The 25,828-nt window shown below is 43.5% G+C and overlaps 1 long non-coding RNA gene across 1 annotated transcript in view; it reads right to left on the bottom strand.

Annotated features, from left to right (window-relative positions):
• LOC145881528 (uncharacterized) overlaps window positions 1-24,887 on the bottom strand; it is a 24,896-nt gene extending 9 nt beyond the window's left edge. Inside the window, exons 1-5 of the long non-coding RNA XR_014393076.1 lie at window positions 24,765-24,887; window positions 13,828-13,904; window positions 13,577-13,606; window positions 1,055-1,099; window positions 1-631 (exon numbers count right to left, since the gene is read on the bottom strand). The exon at window positions 1-631 is cut by the window's left edge and continues 9 nt beyond it. This is a non-coding gene — a long non-coding RNA (uncharacterized LOC145881528). The remainder of the gene's footprint in view (window positions 632-1,054; window positions 1,100-13,576; window positions 13,607-13,827; window positions 13,905-24,764) is intronic.
• Between the last annotated feature and the right edge of the window lie 941 nt (window positions 24,888-25,828).

The following is a 25,828-nucleotide window of genomic DNA, read 5'->3' as shown; positions in this document are numbered from 1 at the left end:
TTCAAGTTATATTTTGTTGGTGGGATACAATGCATTTCAATGGTCCCACTTTAATTAAATCAACAAAGATATCCTACAAATTTGTAGAGAATCCATAAAGTCTTCATAAGCAGTACATGTACTGAGTGTACAAATATTAAGAACAACTTCCTAATATTGAGTTGCACCCCTCCATTTGCCCCCAGAACAGCCTTAATTTGTCAGGGCATGGACTTTACAAGATCCACAGGGATGCTGGCCCATGTTAACTCCAATGCTTCCCATAGTTTTGTCAAGTTGGCTGGATGTCCTTTGGGTGGTGGACAATTCTTGATACACACGGGAAACTGTTGAGTGTGAAAAACCCAGCTGCATTGCAGTTCTTGAAACAAACCGGTGCGCCTGGCACCTACTACCATACCCCATTCAAAGGCATTTCAATATTTTGTCTTGGCCATTCACCCTTTGAATAGCAGATATTATCAGGAATCAAGGTAAGACCCAGATGTAGACTGGCAAAGTACCCATGTTCATTGTAGCAACTGAGGCAGGCAAAGACAGGCCGAGGCAGGCAGGAGTCGAAAATCCAGGGAAAGGCAAAGGTACCGGACAGCAGGCAGACTCAGGGTCAGGGACAGGCGGAGTTCAACATCTAGAAGGATGAGGAAAAAGAGGCTGGGAAACGATTGTAGGTGACAGGAAAACCACTGGTTGGCATGAACGAACAAGACAAACTCACAACAAACAGACAGAGACAACAGGTATAAACACACAGGGGATAATGGGAAAATGGGCAACACCTGGAGGGGGGTGGAGACAAGCATAAGGACAGGTGAAACAGATCAGGGTGTGACAGTACCCCCCCCCATTCTAGCATTCTAGGGATGCCACCTGGCATTCCACCTGGGTGAATACCTGGTTGACTGGGGTGCCGGCGGTGAAAGTTGGCAATGAGGGCCGGGTCCAAAATGTCTCTAGCGGGAACCCAGCACCTCTCCTCCGGGCCATAACCCTCCCAGTCAACCAGGTACTGGAAACCCCTGCCTCGTGGTTGAACCCTCAGGAGGCATCTCACCGTGTACACTGGCTGGCCATCAATGACACGGGGGGAGGGATGGGCCTAGAAACAGAAGACAAGGAAAAATCAGACATGGTTTTGATACTAGACACAGAAAGGTAGGAAAAATACGGAGGGTACAGGGCAACAGAGGAAGAATAGCAGAGGGGCTAATGATCTTGGAGTGGGGGGGCAGGTCTTGGCCTCCGGGGGTGTAGCCGCGGCCCTATAGCGACGTGCCCGTGCCTCCGACTTGACCTTCTTGGATACCGGATGGTGCTGCAGAAGCGAAGTGGCCCGGGTCTTACTGAACCCTTCCCGAAGGTCCTGGTACTCTGCGGAACTGACGGAGAGGTCCAGGGAAATTTCCAAGCCCCCAGGAAAACGTCCCAGGGCAGGCAGAGTTGACTTGAGGCAATGAGTGTGGCAGGATGGGCTCCAGCTCACAATGGCACCAGTTGCCCAGTCAATGGAGGGATTGTGTCGCTGGAGCCAAGAGAATCCCAATACCACGGGAACCTGTGGAGACTCAACCAGCAGGAATTGGATATCCTCGCTGTGGTTCCCTGACACTCGTAGGCTGACGGGGGTGGTCTGGTGGGTGACCCGGCCTATAGAGCGCCCGTCCAGCGCTCTAACACCCATGGGAATGGAGAGGGGTTGAGTGGGGATGCCCAGCTCGGACGCCAGGGTAGAGTCCATGAGAAATACATCAGCCCCTGAGTCAATGAGTACATGGAGAGGCTTGGACTGGTTGCCCCACAGCAGGGTGGCACAGAGAGGGGGGCGAGTAAGGGGAGAGGAACAATTATCTTTCAGACCCAACAGGGTACTCACTCCAACGAATAAGATAGCTCTCTTGAAGGGACAAGTACACAGAAAATGACCGGCAGTACTGCAATACAGACAACTCTGGGTCTCAAGTTTGCATAAGCATTCGGCTGGAGACAGCCTAGCCCTGCCGAGCTCCATCGGCTCGGGAAGAGGTGAATCGGCAGTCTCCTGAGGCTCTTGGAGGGACTCGGGTAAGCACGGATCCTTTCAGGGACTTACGGAGTTTATCAGCTGCAAGGTGGGATCCCTGAGTGAGCGATTTGGACAGCAATCGAACCTCTTCTCCCTCCTATGTTCCCGTTGCCAACCATCGATCTGAATGGCTAAAGTGATGAGTGAGTTGAGATCCATCGGTAGTTCTCAGGCTACCAGCTCATCCTTTACAGTGAGGGAAAAAAGTATTTGATCCCCTGCTGATTTTGTACGTTTGCCCACTGACAAAGAAATGATCAGTCTATAATTTTAATGCTAGGTTTATTTGAACAGTGAGAGACAGAATAACAACAAAGAAATCCAGAAAAACGCATGTCAAAAAATGTTATAACTTGATTTACATTTTAATCAGGGAAATAAGTATCTCAATCAGAAAGATTTCTGGCTCCCAGGTGTCTTTTATACAGGTAACAAGCTGAGATTAGGAGCACACTCTTAACCTCTCTGGGCTAGGTGGGACGCTTGCGCATGGGGACAAAGATCGTACTTTTTGGAGAAATGTCCTCTGGTCTGATGAAACAAAAATAGAACTGTTTGGCCATAATAACCATTGTTGGGTTTGGAGGAAAAAGGGGGGAGGCTTGCAAGCCGAAGGACACCATCCCAACCATGAAGCACGGGGGGGGGGGGCTTTGCTGCAGGAGGGACTGGTTCACTTCACACAATAGATGGCATAATGAGGCAGGAAAATTGTGTGGATATATTGAAGCAACATCGCAAGACATCAGTCAGGAAGTTGGTCGCAAATGGGTCTTCCAAATGGAAAATGACCGCAAGCATACTTCCAAAGTTGTGGCAAAATGGCTTAACTTCTATGGGCTACGTGGGATGCTAGCTACGGGACACTGCCAGTGAAATATCAGGGCGGCAAATTCAAAAACAACCAAATGTCATAATTCAACTTTCTCAAACATACAACTATTTTACACCATTTTAAAGATACACTTCTTCTTGATGTAACCACATTGTCCGATTTCAAAAAGGCTTTACAGCGAAAGCAAAACTTTAGATTATGTTAGGAGAGTGCATAGACAAAAATAATCACACAGCCATTTTCCAAGCAAGGACGTGTCAATAAAACCCAAAACAGAGCTAAATGAAGCACTAACCTTTGACAATCTTCATCAGATGACACTCCTAGGACATTATGTTACACAATACATGTATGTTTTGTTCGATAAAGTTCATATTTATTTCCAAAAACAGCATTTTACATTGGCGCGTGATGTTCAGAAAATGTATTCCCACCAAAACTTCCGGGATGCCACCTGGGATGTAATTTACAAAAATACTCATCAGAAACGTGGACAAAATATATAACAATTATTTAAAGAATTATAGATAGACTACTCTTGGATGCAACCGCTGTGTCAGATTTTAAAATAGCTTTACGGAGAAAGCACATTTTTCAATATTCTGAGTACATAGCTCGCCATCACAGAAAGCTATACAGACACCTGCCAAGTTCGGGGCAACCTAAACTCAGAATTGGTATTAGAAATATTCTCTTACGTTTGCTGATATTCGTCAGAATGCACTCCCAGGACTGCTACATCCACAAGAAATTTTGTTTTTGTTCGAAATACTCCATATTTATGTCCGTTTTGTTCGTGCCTTCAGAGCACTATCCAAAGGCATAACGCGCGAGCGCGGTACCAGAGACGAAAAGTCAAAATGTTCCATTACCGTACTTAGAAGCATGTCAAACGCTGTTTAAAATCAATCTTTATGGTATTTTTAAGGTAAAATTGCGCTAATATTCCAACCCGGACAATAGCGTATTCATTCAAGGAGAAAAAGAAGGAACAGCACGCTCGCGGGATCGAGCATATCCAATCCCTTTGTTGCCAGGCATTCCACTCAGTAACTGAGCTCCTATTATCTGCCCAGTGACAGGAGGATGTTCAAGCCACTTTCTGAAGGCTGTTGACAGCAAATGGAAGCCTTAGGAAGTGCATCGTAACCCCACAGATACTGTAGTTTCGAAAGGGACTAGAAAGAAGAACTACAATTCGCAGATCCTCCACTTCCTGGATAACTTTTTCTCAGGTTTTTGCCTGCTATATGAGTTCTGTTATACTCACAGACACCATTCAAACAGTTTTAGAAACGTCAGAGTGTTTCCTATCCAAATCTACTAATTATATGCATATTCTAGTTTCTGGGCCAGAGTTTTGTAAAGCCTTTTTGAAATCGGACATCGTGGTTGGATTAACGAGAGTCTTATCTTTCAAATGGTGTAAAATAGTCATATGTTTGAGAATTTGAAGTTATAGCCTTTTTGAGGAATTTGTATTTTGCGCCACGCGATTCCACTGGCTGTTGAACAGAGTGGGACACTAACGTCCCACCTAGCCCATAGAAGTTAAAGGGAGTGCTTCTAATCTCACCTTGTTACCTGTATAAAAGACACCTGTCCACCGAAGTGGTAGGTTTAGTTGAACAGTGAGAGACAGAATAACAACAAAAAAATCCAGAAGAACGCATGTCAAAAATGTTATAAATTGATTTGCATTTTAATCAGGGAAATAACTATTTGACCCCCTCAATCAGAAAGATTTCTGGCTCCCAGGTGTCTTTTATACAGGTAACGAACAGAGATTAGGAGCACACTCTTAAAGGGAGTGCTCCTAATCTCAATTTGTTACCTGTATAAAAGACACCTGTCCACAGAAACAATCAATCAATCAGATTCCAAACTCTCCACCATGGCCAAGACCAAAGAGCTCTCCAAGGATGTCAGGGACAAGATTGCAGACCTACACAAGGCTGGAATGGGCTACAAGTCCATCGCCAAGTAGCTTGGTGAGATGGTGACAACAGTTGGTGCGATTATTCGCAAATGGAAGAAACACAAATGAACTGTCAATCTCCCTCGGCCTGGGGATCCTTGAAAGATCTCACCTCGTGGAGTTGCAATGATCATGAAAACAGTGAGGAATTACATTTACATTTTAGTCATTTAGCAGATGCTCTTATCCAGAGCGACTTACAGTAGTGAATGCATACATTTCATTTCATGCATTTTTTTTATTTTTTGTACTGGACCCCTGTGGGAATCGAACCCACAACTCTGGTGTTGCACACACCATGCTCTAACAACTGAGCCACAGGAAAGACTAGCCCAGAACTACACGGGAGGATATTGTCAATGATCTCAAGGCAGCTGGGAACATAGTCACCAAGAAAACAATCGGTAACACATTACGCCGTGAAGGACTGAAATCCTGCAGTGCCCGCAAGGTCCCACTGCTCAAGAAAGCACATATACATGCCCGTCTGAAATTTGCCAATGAACATCTGAATGATTCAGAGGACAACTGGGTGAAAGTGTTGTGGTCAGATAAGACCAAAAAGGAGCTATTTGGCATCAACTCAGCCATGTTTGGAGGAGGAGGAATGCTGCCTATGACCCCAAGAACACCAACCCCACCGTCAAACATGGAGGTGGAAACATTATGCTTTGGGGGTGTATTTCTGCTAAGTGGACAGGACAACTTCACCTCATCAAAGGGACGATGGACGGGGCCATGTGCCATCAAATCTTGGGTGAGAACCTCCTTCCCTCAGCCAGGGCATTGAAAATGGGTCATGGATGGGTATTCCAGCATGACAATGACCCAAAACACACGGCCAAGGGAACAAAGGAGTGGCTGAAGAAGAAGCACATTAAGGTCCTGGAGTGGCCTAGCGAGTCTCCAGACCTTAATCCCATAGAAAGTCTGTGGAGGGAGCTCTAGGTTTGAGTTGCCAAACGTCAGCCTCGAAACCTTAATGACTTGGAGAAGATCTGCAAAGAGGAGTGGGACAAAATCCCTCCTGAGATGTGTGCAACCTGGTGGCCAACTACAAGAAACGTCTGACCTCTGTGATTGCCATCAAGGGTTTTGCCGCCAAGTACTAAGTCATGTTTTGCAGAGGGGTCAAATACTTATTTCCCTCATTAAAATGCAAATCATTTTATAACATTTTTGACATGTGTTTTCTAGATTTTTTTGTTGATATTCTGTCTCTCACTGTTCAAATAAACCTACCATTAAAATTATAGACTGATCATTTCTTTGTCAGTGGGCAAACGTACAAAATCAGCAGGGGATCAAATACTTTTATTCCCTCACTGTATGAGGGTGCCCGTGTTTACGGATTTGGGGTTGAACCTGGTAGGTTCATTAATAATTTGTGTGAGATTGAGGGCATCAAGCTTAGATTGTAGGATGGCCGGGGTGTTAAGCATGTCCCAGAGTGGCCAGACGGAAGCCGAGACAAGAAAAACCACACAGCCATTTTCCAAGCAAGTAGAGGCGTCAGAAAAACCAGAAATACAGCTACAATTAATCACTAACCTTTGATGATCTTCATCAGATGACACTCCCAGGACTCAATGTTACACAATACATGTATGTTTTGTTCGATAAAGTTCATATTTATATCCAAAAACCCCATTTTACATTGGCTCGTGATGTTCAGAAATGTTTTGTATCCCAAAACTTACGGTGAATGAGCACATCATTTTACAGAAATACTCATCATAAACGTTGATAAAATTTACAACAGTTATTGAAATAATTATAGATACACTTCTCCTTAATGCAACAGGGGGTCAGATTTCAAAATAGCTTTACGGCGAAACGCCCATTGTTCAATATTCTGAGTACAGAGCTCAGCCATCAAAGCAAGCTATACAGTTACCCGCCAAGTTCTGGAGTCAACAAAACTCAGAAATAGTATTATAAATCTGGTTCCAGGTAATAGTATTATAAATCCAGGTTCCAGGTACCCTCTGAGGCTAGTGTGCGGAATTCCACCGCATAGTCTACCACACTGAGGGTGTCCTGCCGAAGCTGGAGTAACTTCCGGGCAGCCTCTCTCCAGGACACCAGAGCCTCAAACACCTTTCTTACCTCCGCCATGAATACCTCCAGACTGAGGCAGACGGCAGATTGTTGCTCCCACATCGCCGTGGCCCAGGCGAGTGCCCTCCCGGACATCCGCGTAATATGATAAGCTATCTTCAAGCGGTCCGAGGGGAACAAAGAAGGCTGCAGCTCAAAAATGAGAGAGCACTGGGAGAGAAAGCCCGGCAGGTTCTGGAATCTCCATAATTTTTTTATATATTTTTTATTTATTTCACCTTTATTTAACCAGGTAGACCAGTTGAGAGCAAGTTCTCATTTACAACTGCGACCTGGCCAAGATAAAGCAAAGCAGTTCGACAAAAACAACAACACAGAGTTCCAAATGGGGCGAACAAATGTACAGTCAGAACCACAGTAGAAAAAGTCTATGTACAGTGTGTGCAAATGTAGTAAGATCAGGGAGGTAAGGCAATAAATGGGCCAAAGAGGCAAAATAATTACAATTTAGCATTAACACTGGAGTGATAGATGTGCAGATGATGGTGTGCAAGTAGAGATACTTGGGTGCAAAAGAGCAACAAAAAAAACTATATTTTTATATTATTTTACTGTTATTTTACCAGGTAAGTTGACTGAGAACACATTCTCATTTACAGCAACGACCTGGGGTATAGTTTCAGGGGAGAGGAGGGGGATGAATGAGCCAATTGTAAGCTGGGGATCATTAGATGGCCGTGATGGTATGAGGGTCAGATTGGGAATTTAGCCAGGACACCGGGGTTAACACCCATACTCTTACGATAAGTGCAATGGGATCTTTAATGACCTCAGAGAGTCAGGACACCCGTTTAACGTCCCATTCGAAAGATGGGACGCTACACAGGGCAGTGTACCCTACACAGGGCAGTGTCCCCAATCACTCCCAATCACTGCCCTGGGGGCATTGGGATATTTTTTAGACCAGAGGAAAGAGTGCCTCCTACTGGCCCTCCAACACCACTTCCAGAAGCAAGCCAGCAGTGGGATGTGGGATATGGGGGATATGGGGATGAGGTAGTTGGGTGTGCTATTTACAGATGGGCTGTGTACAGGTACAGTGATCCATATGCTGCTCTGACAGCTGATGTTTAAAGTTAGAGAGGGAGATAATAGTCTCCAGCTCCAGTGATTTTTGCAAATTCATTACAGTCTTTGGCAGCAGAGAACTGGAAGGAAAGGTGGCCAAAGGAGGTCCAATACCTTTAGGGATCACCAGTGAACTATACCTGCTGGAGCACGTGCTACAGGTGGGTGTTGCTATAGTGACCAGTGAGCTGAGATAAGGTGGGGCTTTACCTAGCAAAGGCTTATAGATGACCTGGAGCCAGTGGGTTTAGCGCTACGGGGTTGGTATGCGGGGTTCCAGGAAAACCGGGGTGACGGCACTGCTACCAGCCGGGTTACAAAGGGGCTGGGAGGTTACTGTCATGGTTGGCTGCCTAGTAGGCAACCCACGGACTTGCTCCCGCAAAATGTCCAATGCTTGGTTGTTACGTTCGGCCGTGGCCTGGAACCCCTGCATCATATCGCGAAGCAACTCCTCGTGCCTACCAGTGATGGCTCCTTGGGAGGAGATGGTGTAGCGGAGCTGGATCAAGTCTGCTGAGTCAGTCATGGTGAGTTTGTACTATCAGGAATCAAGGTAAGATCCATATACAGACTGTCGAAGTAACAATGTTTATTGTAGCAACAGGGGCAGGCAAAGACAGGTCCAGGCAGGAAGGAGTCGAAAATCCCGGGTAAGGCAATGGTAAAAGATGGCAGACAGATTCAGGGTCAGGGACAGGCAGAGTTCAGAAATCCAGAGGTGGAGCAAAGGTACAGGACAGCAGGCAGACTCAGGTTCAGGGACAGGCAGAGTTCAAAATCCAGAAGGACAAGGAAAAGGAGGCTGGGAAACGATAGAAGCTGACAGGAAAACCGCTGGTTAGCTTGAACGAACAAGACAGAGAACACAGGTGTAAATACACAGGGGATAATGGGAAGATGGGCGACTCCTGGAGGGGGGTGGAGAAAAGCACAAGGACAGGTGAAAAAGAACAGGGCGTGACAGATATACACTATCCATGTCTCCAGCACCTTACCACCCTGCATCCCATTCTTGGCTTGCCTCTGAAGCTTTTTTGGGCTCCTGAGTGGTGCAGTAGTCTAAGGCTCTGCATCTCAGTGTTAGAGGCATCCTTACATACCCTGGTTCTATTCCAGGCTGTATCACAAGGCCATCATTGTAAATAAGAATTTGTTCTTAAGTGACTTGCCTAATTAAAAAAAGGTTAAATAAATAAATGAAAAGCTAAGCAGGGTTGGTCCTAGTCGGTCCCTGGATGGGAGACCAGATGCTGCTGGAAGTGGTGTTGGAGGGCCAGTAGAAGGCAGCCTTTCCTCTGATCTAAAATAAAATATCCCAGGGCAGTGATTGGGGAAATTGCCCTGTGTAGGGTGCTGGCTTTCAGATGGGATGTTTAACCAGTGTCCCAACGCTCTGGGGGTCACTAAAGATCCCACAGCACTTACGGTAAGAGTAGGGGTGTTAACCCCGGTGTCCAGGCTAAATCCCCATGCTGGCCCTCGTACCATCATGGCCACCTAATCATCACCAGCTTCCAAATTAGCTCATTCATCCCCCCTCCTCTACCCTGTGACTATTTTCCAGGTTGTTGCTGTAAGTTAGAATGTGTTCTCAGTCAATTTACCTGGTAAAGTAACGGTTAAATAAAAGGTCTCAAGGCTTAAAAATATTTTTTACCTTGACTTCTCCCCTTCATTTACAATGATTGAAGTAGATTTAACAAGTGACACTAATAGATTTCACTTGGATTCACCTGGTCAGTCGATGTCATGAAAGAGCAGGTGTTCTTAATGTTTTGTAAACTGTTTTTAGTTTTCTAATACTGTTTTGTATTTTTCATAAATCCTTTACAGTATAGCAGCCAAGACATTGCAGCCTCGAAAATAGCCAACACAGTCAAACATGAGAAAGATTTATCAATTTCCCCATTGATGCCAGTTACAGGAGTAATAACACCTTAACCAGATACAGTAGGTATGAAAGAGGGCAGGATGGTAAGTAAATGGACATATACAGTAACCTATGGATGCATCCCAAATGGCACTCAATTTCTTATATAGTGCTCTACTTTTGATCATATATAGCCTTAAAGTAGTGCACCATATAGGGAATATGGTGCCTTTTGGGACACATCCATACTGTAGCACATTAACTGACCTCAACTGTAGTTAACTGCCAGCCTCATGTCATTTACATTTTAGTAATTTAGCAGACACTCTTATCCAGAGCAACTTACAGTAGTGAATGCATACATTTCATACATTTATTATTATATATATATATATTTTTGTACTGGCCCCCCGTGGGAATCAAACCCACAACCCTGGCATTGCACACACCATGCTGGCGTTGCAAACACCATGCTCTACCACTGAGCCACAGGGAAGACCTAATGGAAGCTTACAACATGGAGGCTTACAACAAGAAGTCTATTACATTTTAATTTAACCTTTTTTAGCTAGGCAAGTCAGTTTAGAACAAATTCTTATTTACAATGACGGCCTACCTCAGCCAAACCTGAACGACGCTGGGCCAATTGTGCGTCGCCCTATGGGACTCCCAATCACAGCCGAATGTGATACAGCCTGGATCGGAACCAGGGACTATAGTGATGCCTCTTGCACTGAGATGTGCCTTAGACCTCTGTGCCACTCGGGAGCCTAAATACGTTATTCTCCAAAATAAAATACACTAAGTTGCTCTTCACTGAACGTAGCTTAGTGTAAGGCTGATGTGCCTGATACAGCAGCTACACTCCTGTATTCAGATCATAGCCATGAGTTACGCTACTTTCATGTGGCTATCTCTCTCTTTCCTCTGAGCTCTCTGTCTTCCTTTCCCTCAGAGCCATGCTTGTATCACCCACCCAACAACACTGCTCCTCCCAACAACAACCCTCTCGAAGCATGCATGCATGTGTGACTGACTGACTGACTAGTGTCTGTGTGTGTGTGACTGACTGGCGTCTGTGTGAGAGATAGAGCCAGGCTTGGATGAACACACTGACCTTTATTTCTGACCTGATGCCATTGTGGATTGGTTGACGGATGGAAACGCCATGTGTCAGGCAAGTCGGGCGAGACGTCTGACACTGTGACTTCCTTTTACTCTGAGCCATGCTTGTATTTCTGACCACTACCGCTCCTCCCAAGGCAACAACAACCCTCTGGAAGCATGCAAGTGTGACTCTGATTGTGTGCGGGCGTGTGCGTGTGCGTGTGCGTGTGCGTGTGTGTGGTCCTGAGCTACAGGCAGTTAGATTTAGGTATGTCATTTTAGGCGAAAATATAAAAAAAGGGGAGGATCCGGATGGTATGTGTTTCATTAGTTCATTGTTGACATAGTCCCAAAATATTTTGCTTGTCAGCACTCAAGTTTTCAAGATATGTAACTTTCAAAATACAGATATCATCCCCATATGATGCAAAATGCCTCATACGAGTATGATTAATTGAGTACTGACAAGCAACACATTTTGTGACTATGCCAACAATGGACTAATGAAACAAATATCAAAAGATAGTTTTGGGGTGGAATTTTCTTTTAACTTCCTGAATTGAAATGAAATTGACCCCATCCCTGATCTCCATCACTCCCACCACCACCCAGACCTGTTACCTATCCTGACCTGCGTTCTCTACCCCATAGGCTCCTGACCTGACTGTTGTTATCTGACCCCTATTCACTTAGTCTTCCCATGGCATCCACATACTGTCAGATGATGCTGCCATCGGTTGGCTGGGTGTTGCCCTGGACGCAGTGGAATAGGATTAATAATCCATTTTTCTATTTTCCACACTACAGCACACTGACTGAAATGAACTTTACAGGCCTGAGAAATTAATGTGAACAGGGATTAGCCAAATAGCTACAGAGGCTGTAGTGAGGCTTTGACCCCCCCCGTGGGTGCTGTAACTAACAAACACAAAATCCATTCTTTTTGAGCTAGTGTTGCCCATTGCTTAAAATAAAATAACAGTCTCCAGTAGTTACGCTGGACGAACAGAGGAGAACATAGACAATGCCTGCGTCCCAAATGGCACCCTATTCCTTATATAGTGCACTACTATGGGCGCTGGTCAAAAGAAGTGTAGTATATAGGGAATAGGGTGCCATTTGGGACTTCGACTAGCTCTGGCAATGAATCTGGTGCTTGGCGGCCATCGTTGGATAAAGAGGACTGGCTATTATTCTCATATTTCATACACAGTCTGTCTTTCTAAGGCATTTAGAACAAATCAATGCGTACTACAGTGGCTGCTGTGTCCAGACTGTGTACCACAATACATTGAGAATGTAACGATAGCCATGTTTTTTCGTGACACACAGACATTTTGCAGTTTGCGTTTTACAACAGGCCTTGCTTCAATTTCAGAGTCTCTGGACTATGTCAAATGTGAAATGTAACCTAATGCTGGATTGGTTGTATTAGTGTATTCAGTATTTTATATTCTGTATTCGGTTTTCAGTATTCTGTATTCTGTATTCAATATTCTATATTCTGTATTATGTATTCTGTATTATATATTCTGTATGCTGTATTCAATATTGTACATTCTGTATTCTTTATTCTGCTTTCCACATTCTATATTCTGTATTCTGTATTCCATATTCTGTATTCTGTATGTGGATGACTGTGTGTTATCTGTATATTTTCATGTCTATTACATGTTATTGTTATCCCTACAAACTGTCTATTACATGTTATTGTTATCCCTACTGACTGTCTATTACATGTTATTGTTATCCCTACAAACTGTCTATTACATGTTATTGTTATCCCTACTGACTGGCTATTACATGTTATTGTTATCCCTACAAACTGTCTATTACATGTTATTGTTATCCCTACTGACTGTCTATTACATGTTATTGTTATCCCTACAAACTGTCTATTTCATGTTATTGTTATCCCTACTGACTGTCTATTACATGTTATTGTTATCCCTACTAACTGTCTATTACATGGTATTGTTATCCCTACTGACTGTCTATTACATGTTATTGTTATCCCTACTGACTGTCTATTACATGTTATTGTTATCCCTACTAACTGTCTATTACATGGTATTGTTATCCCTACTGACTGTCTATTACATGTTATTGTTGTTCCTACTGGCTGTCTATTACATGTTATTGTTAATTCTACTCATTGACAATCCCTTTGTCACTGCCCTTTTGGGGATGAACAAAGTCGTATTAAGATGACAATGTTTTATTGTCACATACACCAGACTGGTGAAATGTCTTGTACAACCTAGCCTGTTTTCATTAGCAGGAGGTAGAGAGGAGGGGTAGAGTGTTATGGGCCAGAGCTGTGTTTCTCAATCACGCTGAATGACACTCGTTGACGTCAGACTAAAAGATTGCATCCCAAATGCCACCCTATTCCCTACATAGCGCACTACTTTTGACCAGAGCCCTATACCCTGCAACAATAATGATTTGTCAGGACATCCCCAGGATGAGATGTCACCTAAATTCATCAAGATGTAGTGTCATGGCCCCTTGGAGGTTTTGGCTACTTACCTGTTTGTCTTGTTCCCCTGGAGACATCACCTGATGGTCACAAAGAAACATTATCCTCTTGTTACTGTTGCCAAGCCCATCAAGCCCCTGATTGGTAAACCACTGATCCAGTCACAACTATTTGTCTTAAGGCAATGCTAGGGATACACACAGTGCTTTCAACATACTGTACATGTTTCAAATACTTTGACATACATGACTACATTGTGTATGTTTATTCATACAGTAATTATTATTTATCATGTTCTCACCTGGGATTTGAAGTCACAACTTCTTGGTTCCAATCTTCCTGTTGTACCACCATGTCTGTATAAACAACTGATTTCACCTGCAGGCGTATTCCTACACTTTACACTTCAAAGTAAATCTCAGCTCTGTAAAAAATACACTGAAGACAATTTGTTACATTTATCATAGAGATTCAGGAGTGACATTAAAAGAGAATAATACCAACAACATTAGACTATACTGAAAACCCAAACTCAAATTGTTGAATTAAAATCAATGAGATAATAGTCAGATTAACTGATAACTAAAATAACAGTCAGAACGCACTCTGTTGCTAAGTGCAGAGATGTATTATAGATAATGAATGTGAAGGGGACTTCTGAGAATACTACAGACTTTGTGGCGCGGCAGAAAGATCAGCATACCCCAAATCCAGAAATTGGGATTACAATTCCAAGGTGGGGTCATTCAAAAGTCATTACTAAGTTATCATGTCTAATGTATTCATATTGTCATTAGCCGTGGTTACACTTTGCATTAACATGTGGTTGTAGTCAACCAGTTAAGATAATAAGATCAGGATCTGATTAAATTTGTTTCGTCTACACATGGTAATATGTTTGCCCACTGCGTCCGTATTGTAACCAGATTCCCTGGTCTCTTCCTGTATGCAAATTAATCTAACCTACCTTGGACCTCCCTTATGACATAAACTGTAGAAATTGACAGAAAACAGCACACTTTTATAGTCAGTATTTTACTCTCATCATTACAACCTATATTTGTTTTACCACAACTGCGCGTAATAGGCTACTGTCCCGATATCCTTGACCTTTCCACAGTCGTACAAATAAGTAGTATACTATAAATACTATGGCTTTATAAAGGAATACATACTATGGCTTTATAAAGGAATAAATACCATAGCTTTATAAATGAATAAATACTATGGCTTTATAAAGGAACAAATACCATGGCTTTGTAAATTAATAAATACTATGGCTTTATAAAGGAATAAATACTATGGCTTTATAAAATAACAAATACTATGGCTCTATAAAATAATAAAGTGTCAATATGAAAGTAGTCTAATGAGTTCTTCGTATTGGACAGTGGCCTTGTTATGCTTTCAGAAAGCTTTCAGAAGCTATGCGCCATTACACATCAGTTTGGACATATTCTGCACTTTAGTGCTAGCAATTTCTCTGGAAAATGCTCAAAGATTCATAGAATAGATTGCATTATATTCCATGAGTCCGATTCTTATTTAGTATAGGCCTAAACAGTAAAAGGTGGGAAAAGACTGTGGTTTAGTTTCCTCCAAATCATTGATTAGTGATAATTCAGTAACGGAGGCTCTTTCACTCATCGAGGGTTGACGGAACGGATTATGAGGGAGTCGCAGTAGAAGAGTGCAATGCATGACAAATGTAGGCCTAATGTTCCCCCTGTACATTTAGATTTAGCCAGAGGGTTTTAGAACATTTCCATAGAAGTTTATAATTTTCCTATCTGATATTTCAACTGAATTAGACTGTTCACATTACCAAGAAAGTTAATAAAGTGCTCAGCAGCTTTCTCTCAATATTGCCACAGCGCAGTCCAGAATGGACGATGGGCGGGGGGTGGGATGGTCACCCAATACAACATCCAGCTTTGAATAAAATTTGCATTGAGTTTCTCCCGTTCCCACTGCAGCCCTGAATAAAATGGGAATTGGGTTTCTCCCGTTCCCACTCCAGCTCTGAATAAAATGGCCATTGGTTTTTCCCATTCCACTTCAGCTCTGAATAAACTTGGCATTGGATCTCCCGTTCTCATTCCAGATCTGAATAAATTGGGCATTGGGTTCTCCGGTTCCAACTCCTGCTCTGAATTAAATGGGCATTGGGTTATCCCGTTCCCACTCCTGCTATAACAGTCCTTGGTCTTTCTGTACAATGTTTACAAAATATTAGATCTTGCGCTGGCACTGGACGTGGGAACCATTTTCTCTTATTCGGGACAATATTCCTATATGTGTGATCTAATTTCAATTGAACTGAGGCATCTGACTACAGTGTCAGTAGGCAGTTGGTTTCTAATGATGACCGTTGTCTTAGTTCTGGAGAAATTGTAGAGGTATTGTTGTTCATAATTACTACCTCAACTGGCCAGTGTGATTTTTTTGAGAGGGCAGGAACACTGTGACATTGGCCAAATTTTGTTGTCAGGATTAATTTAAACTTCAAGGCTATCCGTACAAGATGAATCTTCGAGGTGGTCAGGAAGATATAATCACAATCAGGTCGGAATGCGTATTTTGATTATCCACACCTGTCCACAAATATGGGTTCAATCAGAATGTGGACAATATCAGGAAAACAGACACATATTCGAGCCAGGTATAAACGGGGCTATTGATTAAAGATGTGTACACTATTTTATCTGAACAGTGTACCAATTACATTACAACACCATTTCATAATTTTACTTGTAATGGTTTTGGACACGTAGGACAATCACGTGACACAAACCTCCATGGGGAAATATAAAAAGGTCCTCCCAGAGCACGTTCCCAAGGGACCATCACGCCACACCAACAGGACAATTAAAATAAAAGTCTCAAAAATGTCCTGAAAAAACCTGACATGGTCCTCAGTGATGTCCTGGTAACTTACAGGGAACTAGACAAAGCTCCACAGAGAACGTTCCCTTTGAACAATCATGGGATGTTCTTAGAACGTTCTCAGAATGTCTGTTGGATAACAAAGCACCAAAATCATCAAGGGACATAATGAGAACTTTGCCGAATATCCTCAGGACATCCCCTGTTTGCTGGGTAGTCCCTGGTCAAACGTAGTGAACTATGTAGGGAATAGGGTCCCATTTGGGATGCATAAAAGGTCTCATTGTTACCATGATCCCTCGGCCTCACTGCTACTGCTGGATAGTTAACAAACTGCAGATGATGCCACAACGATTTGACACAAGTCAAATTACAAGATAGACTGGATAGTCCCATTGAGGTCAAGGGAGACCTGCACTTTCACTTTTTGTTGAGCATGAGCTGATGATTATGGTGAAGAGAAGGCATGTTTACCTGAAAGCTGCATGGCCCTGAAAGCTGCATGGCCCTGAAAGCTGCATGGTCCTAAAAGTTGCATGGTCTTAAAAGTTGCATGGCCCTGAAAGCTGCATGGCCCTGAAAGCTGCATGGCCCTGAAAGCTGCATGGCCCTGAAAGCTGCATGGCCCTGAAAGCTGCATGGCCCTGAAAGCTGCATGATCCTGAAAGCCGTATGGTCCTGAAAGCTGCATGGTCCTGAAATCTACATGGTCCTGAAAGTTGCATGTTCCTGAAATACACAATCCCGTTTCTCCAGCCTTCTCACGAAGTGTGTACTTTCTTTTGCATTGATTTAACACAGTTGGAAACTCCCTCCAGCCAATAACTACACCAATCCAAAGATAGGGAGTCTAAAAGTACACACTTCTGGAAAAGGACGGATAATTGGGACATAGGCTTACAGTCTTGGTAACTTTCAGGACCTTGGTCGGCACCAGTGGGAAATAGAGGGAGACCCTGTCCAATGCACCTCACACATCTCTATTTCAATTTTGACCGCCTCACATTTCATTCACAACATTTTGTTTCCTTCCTGATCTCAATATTAAAGATTCATAGCTACACTTCTGAGTTTACTCACTGGAGCTCTTAGGCATTTCCATGGTTACTGTGAATAATGCAAATTCTCACGGCACTAAAATGCCACTCGAATGACGTCAAGAGTTGCATCACCGAACATCTTTATTTCACATAAAAGGATATTTAGTAGTGTTACTGAATGTATGAAGGGATGGGAGATATTAGGTTGATCAGAATAAACAATGTCTTATATTGAAAGGCAAATCTAAAATACATCATTGTATTTTTACAACAATCTAAATGTATAGTGTATTATGGCACACTGAATGAGCTGCAGTATTTGTAATCACACATACTTAGAAAAAGAGATAATGAATACATTTGATGTTCTAATAAACTGGTTCATTCATTTAGCAAAGCGATTCTGCTGGACCATTATATGAATCTAGGATAGCTGTCACCATGTTAAACCATTACACCACAGAATGGAAGCTAATCAATTCAAATTAGATAATCAAATCTGCTTTAGCAAAGTATAAATAAATAGTTGAATATATTAATCTGCAGCTATCAGTTAGACTTCAGATACAGTATCTGTGCAGCGGGCCTGTTGGGGCTGACAAAGGACTTGGAGCTTGAAGATCCTTATTTGATTTTAATTGGTAAAGTGCTGGATTGTACTGTAGCTAATATGAGCTAATATGGAGACTTCATCATGCACAGACATAGTGCAGTGTTATCAGCATAGTTATAGAAATACATTTCGTACCAGGAAAGAGAGGGGAGGGGAGGAGAGAGGAGAGGAATGGAGAGGGGAGGGAAGGAGAGGGGAGAGGAGGGGAAAGCTTAGAGGAGAGATGGGAGAGGGGAGAGGGGAGGAGAGGAGAGGAGGGGAGAGGAGAGGAGAGGAGATGAGTGGAGAGGGGAGAGGAGAGGAGAGGGGAGTAAAGCAGAGAGGAGAGGAGAGGAGAGGAGAGGTGGGGAACGGAGAGCAGCAGAGAGGGGAGAGGCGAGGAAAGAGGGGAAGGGAGAAGAGAGGGGATAGGGGAGGGGGGAGGGGAGGTGAAAGGGGAGAGTAGAGAGGAGGGGAAAGTAGAGAGGAGGGGAGAGGAGAGGGAAAGGGGAAGGGAGGAGGGAGATGGGAGGGGGATAGGGAAGGGGAAGGGAAAGGGGAGAGGGGAGGGAAGAGGGGAGGGAAGAGGGGAGGAGAGGAGAGGGAAGAGGAGAGGGAAGGGGAGGGAATTGGAGGGGAGGGGGAAGAAGGGAGGGGGAGAGAAGAGTAGAGAGGTGAGAGGAGGGGAGAGGAGCAGAGAGCTGGGGAGAGGACAGGAGAGGAGTGAAAAGCTTGGGAGAAGTGGAGAGGGGGGAAGAGCTGGGGAGAGGAGGGGAGAGGAGGGGAGAGGAGGAGAGAGGACAGGAGAGGAGGGAGAGGAGCGGAGAGCTGGGGAGAGCTGAGAGAGGACGGACAGGAGTGAAAAGCTTGGGAGAATTGCAGAGAGGGGGAAGAGCTGGAGAAAGGATGGGAGAGGATGGGAGAGGAGGGGAGAGCTGGGGAGAGGATGAGAGAGCTGGGGAGAGCTGGGGAGAGGAGGGGAGAGGAGGGGAGAGCTGGGGAGAGGAGGGGAGAGGATGGTAGAGGAGGGGAGAGCTGGGGAGAGGAGTGGGGAGCTTGGGGGAGCAGAGGGGAGAGGAGGGGAGAGCTGGGGAGAGGAGGGAAGAGGAGTGTGGAGCTTGGGGGAGGAGGGGTGAGGAGGGGAGAGCTGGGGAGAGGAGGGGAGAGGAGTGTGGAGCTTGGGGGAGGAGGGGAGAGGAAAGGAGAGCTGGGGAGAGGATGGGAGAGCTGGGGAGAGCTAGGGAGAGCTGAGGAGAGGAGGGGAGGGGAGAGCCTGGGAGAGGAGGGGGGAGGAGGGGAGAGGAGGGGAGAGCTATTGAGAGCTGGGGAGAGCTGGGGAGAGCTGTGGAGAGGAGGGGAGAGCTGGGGAGATGAATGGAGGGCGGGGGAGAGGAGTGGAGAGTAGGGGAGAGTGTCTAAAGAACAGTAGAGTCATCTCCTCGGCTCCTAAGGTTGGTTGGTCGTCGGTGGTCGAAGACCTATCCTAATCCTAAAGGTGGTTTGTCGTCGGTGGTCAAAGGCCAATCCTAATCTACTGGGAAGTTGTAAAGAAATTATGGAACTGTCGATGCATCGTTGATCATTTCACTCAGGACATGTTGATCATAAATACTTGAGGACATTGACAGAAATGTTGGGTCCCTATCTTGTCCCAGAACACATATAGGACAGTACATCAACTGTTTTACTGGAATGCTCCTTATCCTTCTTTTCAAACACTGAAAAGCCCGACGTTTGTTTGAGATTGTGCAGGTCAAAACATACAGTAAATATGAACTAGAATCTGGGTTTACAGGAGACATTGAATGTGGGTGATTCTCCTTTAAGCCCAGAAAACAGCCTTTCAACATGCCATTCACCAGTATTTAAAGTTTAATAATGTACAAATTTGTTCTTTACTTACCAAAGAATGGAGTGAAACTATCGTCATTACTGTCTCTACGGCCGGTATGCACTTCAAAAAGATCTCAATAAAAAGTTACATGCAACCGGAAAAATACCTTTTGTTTTTGGTGCACATGCGCCAGACCCACCTCTTCTGCTCCTCCAATTTTTCAGTTGCATGTAACTTTTTATTTATGAATATACTAAGAATATACTAAGAATGAATATAATAACAATGAGAATTATTATAATAAGAATGCGAATTAATAAAATATGTGTCACGTCCTGACCATAGAAAGCTGTTATTTTACATTTACATTTACATTTAAGTCATTTAGCAGACGCTCTTATCCAGAGCGACTTACAAATTTTTCTATGGTAGAGTAGGTCAGGGCATGACAGGGGGGTTTTCTAGTTTAGATTTTCTATGTTGTTATGTTCTAGTTTTTGTAATTCTATGTTGTTTTTTTGGGATGATCTCCAATTAGAGGCAGCTGGTCATCGTTGTCTCTAATTGGAGATCATACTTAAGTAGTTGTTTTTTCCACCTGGGTTTGTGGGAGATTGTTTTTGAGTTAGTGTGAGTTTCACCTCTTCGTCACGGTTTGTTGTTTTTTGTTCTTCAGTTTATTTGTATGTATTGCATAGTTTCACAGTTTAATAAAGAAAATGTGGAACGATACACACGCTGCACTTTGATCCGCTCCTTCATCATACAACAACCGTGACAATAAGAATGAGAATGAATATAATAAGAATGGGAATGAATATAATAACAATGGTAAATTCATGTAATAAGAATGAGAATTAATATAATAAGAATGAGAATTAATTTAATAAGAATGAGAATTAATATAACAAGAAAGGTAATTCATATAATAAGAATGAGAATTAATATAAGAATGATAATTAATATAATAAAAATGAAAATTACTATAATGAGAATGAATATAATAAGAATTAATATAATAAGAATGAGAATTAATATAATAAGAATGAGAAATTGAGGTTAACTTATACCTTAAAAATGTGCAGTTAATGCATAAACGTAACCCTAAATTAAAGATTTTTGTGTTAATGCCTAAACTTAACTTTAAATACTTGTAAATTTGACTTTTTGAACAACTTCTAAATTTGACGTTTGACTGTCAGAGCTGGTAGAAACAGGAAGTGGTAAATGATGACTGTTTCTCTGTGTGTGTGTGTGTGTGTGTGTGTGTGTGTGTGTGTGTGTGTGTGTGTGTGTGTGTGTGTGTGTGTGTGTGTGTGTGTGTGTGTGTGTGCGTGAGGTACAGTACAGAGAGTACAGAGAGACCATTGAGGTCGTCCCGCCTGTTTCCTCCTCCTGGCAAGCCGACTCAGACCAGTGGAGCAGTGATAGAAAAGCTTCCATTTCATCCTACTGACCTCCCCTTCCTCAGCCAGCCCAACACAACACAAAAGACTATCTAGCCAAAGGGAGGGGAATAACTCATACTGTCAAAACCATACGCATCACAGGATATGAATCATTCTCTGCTGTCACACGCAGAAACGTATACCACACCAACGAGGTGGAAGCTTTTGGACTGGAAGTCTCTCAGTTTCCCCTCTCTTTGCTCTTTTTTCTTCCTCTTGTCATTTTCCCTCCTTTTCTTACTTTTACTTTGGCATCTGTAATGATATAAGAACACAGCCAAGCAAATGGGGTCAGTTACTCCTTTCCCCTCTTCCCTTCTCTTCCCTCATTCCCCTTCTCTTCTCCCCTTTCCCCTTTTCCCTTATCCTCCCCCCTTTCCCCTCCTCCATTAACTTCTCCCCCTTTCCCCTCTTCCCTTATCCTCCCCCGTTCCCCTTTTCCTCCCCCTTTCCCCTCTGTCTTTCTCTTCTCCCCTTTTCCCCTCTTCCGTTCTCTTCTCCCCCTTTCTCCTCTTCCCTTCTCTTCTCCCCCTTTCCCATCCTCTGTTCTCTTCTCTCCCTTTTCCATCTTCCCTTATCCTCCCCCCTTTCCCCCCTTACGTTCTATTCTCCCCCTTTCCCCTCTTCCCTTCTCTTTTCGCCCTTTCCCATTCCTCTGTTCTCTTCTCCCCTTTTCCCCTCTTCCCTTCTCTTCTCCCCCTTCCCCTCCTCCGTTCTCTTGTCCCCTTTCCCCTCTTCCCTTCTCCTCCCCCTTTCCCCTCTTCCCTTCTCTTCTCCCCCATTCCCCCTTTCATTTCCCCTCCCGACCTTACTAATTTTCTTCTGGAGTTATGATTTTGATAAGCATGCTTATATAATAGGTAGTTGATTACACCCTATGGAATCAAAGGCCATTTACTAAATCTACTGTACAATAACACATCAGTCACTGCTCTTTTATAGGGATTTATGGGTATTTTATTCAAATAAGATCAGACCTGAAACATTTTCTAAATTATTTCTGGTTATTAAGGGTGGATTAAGGATTTGTCCCAAATAGTATCATTTTTCTTATGTAGTGCACCACTACTCTATGGACCCTGGTCAAAACTGGTGCACTACACAGGGTATAGGGTGTCATTTGGGATGCTACCTTTGATTTGTGCTGGAAAATCCCATGAATATGTATTTTTAAAGGTAGATACTCTTTATTATTTATATATTTAAACACTATTAAGCTGGAATGGAATGTTCAAATCCTGTATATTTGACAGTGATGTGTGGTTGTCTCACGTATGTTAAGATGAATGCACTAACTGTAAGTTGCTCTGGATAAGATCATCTGCTAAATGACTAAAATGTCATATGTCAACGTTTTACTTACAGATCTCATATTACTGCATTGATTCATTTTTCAAACATTGTTTTAAATAATGATGTCACAAATGTATAATTATATTTTAAAAAGATGTACATAATTTCATTGTGTAAAACCCAGCAGTTAATTTAGTTAAAAGTTAATTTACCAACATTACTGAAAGTGGATATATAGCATTTTGGAAAGAAACTCTTCACTGCCTTTCTAGTTGGGCAGTCAGACACACACACACATCAGCTAGCTGTTGGGCTCCATCATCTGTAGTCCCACTGCATTGCTCCATACTGAGCCAGTTATGCAGCCTGTACCGAGCCTATATGGAGACTATACTGCGCCTGTACTGCAGCCTGTATTGAGCCTATACTGCAGCCGGTACTGCAGCCTGAACTGAGCCTGTACTGCAGCCTGTACTGAGCCTGGACTGAGCTTGTACTGAGCTTGTACTGAGCCTGTACTGCAGCCTGTACAGAGCCTGTATTGAGCCTGTACTGCAGCCTGTATTGAGCCTGCACTGAGCCTGTACTGCAGCCTGTACTGAGCCTGTATTGAGCCTGTACTGCAGCCTGTAGTGGGCCTACATCGAGCCTGTACTGCAGCCTGTATTGAGCCTGACCTGTAGCCCGTACTGAGCCTGCATTGAGCCTGTACTGCAGCCTGTATTGAACCTGTACTGAGCCTGTACTGCTGCCTGTACTGAGCCTGTACTGCAGCCTTAGTGTGTGTGTGCGTGTGCGTGTGCTTGTGCATGTGTGTGTGCATGTTTTCATGTTTGTGTGTGTGTGTGTGTGTGTGTGTGTGTGTGTGTGTGTGCATGAGTACTGCAGTCTAAATTAATTCACCTGTATTGTGAGTTTGTGAACAGTGAATGTGTCTTAATAAACTATCTGATTCTATATATACCCTTCTTTACTTCTCCCCACATATTCTCCTTGATGGTGTGTGTGTACACGTGCATGGATTTCTTCCTCCAGCCAGAGGCGTGAAATGTAATGCATTTTTCACTGCTGCATTGTCCTATTTACATCTTAGTGAGATGGAGTGCACAGAGTCGTTCAAAGACAATCATTGATTTTCCTGTTAAATCAGTGATGATAGTGAATGTCAATAGTCTCCTCTGAGCCTTTCCTTTAATCAAGACTTCCTTGTCAAATATGCATTTTTACACTTTTTATTCAAAGCCAAGCTATGATTAAATTGAAAAAACTGTAGAGCAAAATGCACATTGGTTGCTCCAGTGTGTTCCTGGTTTCAGCTCTATCTGTATCATGTGTTGTTCCTATAGCATGGTCACAGTGCAACAACTGTTTAGTATGCCTGGATAAATTGAGCACCGGTGATGTACTGCTTAAAGAATCCAGCCAGTAACCAAAAGAGGAGTGGACTGTTAGACTCGGATTTGAAGTTCCAGACCACATCCCTCTGTTTACCTCCAGACTCTGTATTTTGTGAGGCCAACAGGTATTAAGACCGTAAGGACTGTGTGACGCCTTCAGCTGCTGCATCTCTAATGCAGATAGGATTTAGTTAATGCAGTCAGATTTCCTGATAAACACAGAATAAATGTGCAAATGCAATGTACGAGTTGTGGGATAGAAATGGATCCTTCTGTCGAGAGAATGGGTGCTATCTGTCTACATTAAATACATATAGATGGGAATTCAGGAAGCTTTTAAGTAAGCTTTTAGACCGAGCCAACATCTCTGTCTCCGTGTGTGCGTCACAAATGGCACCCCATTCCATACATAGGACACTACTTTTGACCAAAGCCGTATGTGAAGCGGACAGGAATTACATTTACCCCTGTAACCTGCCAGCACACATCAGCTGAGAGAGAGAGAGAGAGAGAGAGAGAGAGAGAGAGAGAGAGAGAGAGAAAGACAGAGAAAAGAGAGAAAGAGAGAGGGGGGAGACAGAGAGAGGGGAGAGAGAGTCAGAGAGAGAGAAAGACAGAGAAAGAGAGGGAGCGAGAGAGAGTGCATGTGTGTGCATGTTTGTGCATGGATGTGTGTGAGTATGTGTCTAGATATGTGTCTAGAGTCTGAACCCACCACAACACAATCCACAGCAGCTGAAGCACTCACCAGTAATTGTCCATGCAGTACCTTGCCTTAGCACCCCAGTGCCCAGAGCTCGCCAATTCACATTCAGTGATAGATGTCCACCACAGCCACTCCTCCGCCTCGCTTCCCTTCTTTTCTGGTCCCTGACCGACAAACAAGACAGAGGAAATCAATGAAACAGAGGATCAATAGAAATCCACATCCTTCTATCCCATCTGCCCCAGCCCTATAGTAATCCATATCCCTCTTTCTCATCTGCCTCAACCCTATAGGAGTCCACATCCCTCTATCCCATCTGCCCCAGCCCTCTTCTCTCCTCTCTTTCCTTCTTTTCTCCTTTCTTTTTTAAAGAATTATGTAAATTTCAATGCTGAAAATAACTGCTGGTTGCTTCCCTCACACTGACTGTACAAGTGAAGACTAAAGATGGTGCCATCGATGTTAAAAGGCATTCAATGAAAGTGTGTGCCTTGTAGGAGGGTGAACAAATGTCTTCCAGGACACATGTCTCCGTCTTCTTGCAAAGCACTAATTCGGTCTGAGAAGGTGAAGCAGGAAGACATCTTATATGTGCTGTTTTACAGACATATGACAAATCATACAAAGTAAAGCACTCTAGCAATACCATTGGTAATCCAGTAAAGTGTCTCATAAGAGTTCTCTATCCGGTGGCATCTTTGAAACATCAGCAAGTTGAGTTTTGAGTTGTTGTTTTTGTAGATGACAGCAATATGCCACGGTACGGTATGTGAAACGCATAGCTGTCTCTTGTGATTCAACCTTCACAGGTTAAAGACTTCATGCTTTTTTCTCTACTGTTATCTCATAATCCTTCGTATCTCTATTGTAAACAGACACAGCATTTGTAGCCGTGTTATCTCTTGGGTCATGAAGAATAGGACCATGTCAGCGCTGCCTTTATATTCACACTGAAATAGCAGAGAGTTGGGAAAGAAACATGACTAGAAAGATAGTGTCCCCCAAGGGTAATTCATACCGTTGAAATTGGTGATGAAAAAGGAAACCATCAACAAACTGTCATAGCAACAAAATGTGGAATTTACTAATAATTATAAAAGAAAATG

Source organism: Salmo salar, chromosome 01 (assembly GCF_965601325.2).
Source record: "Salmo salar chromosome 01, fSalSal1, whole genome shotgun sequence".
Classification (NCBI taxonomy): Eukaryota; Metazoa; Chordata; class Actinopteri; order Salmoniformes; family Salmonidae; genus Salmo; species Salmo salar.
This window is presented reverse-complemented; position numbering and strand designations above follow the sequence as displayed.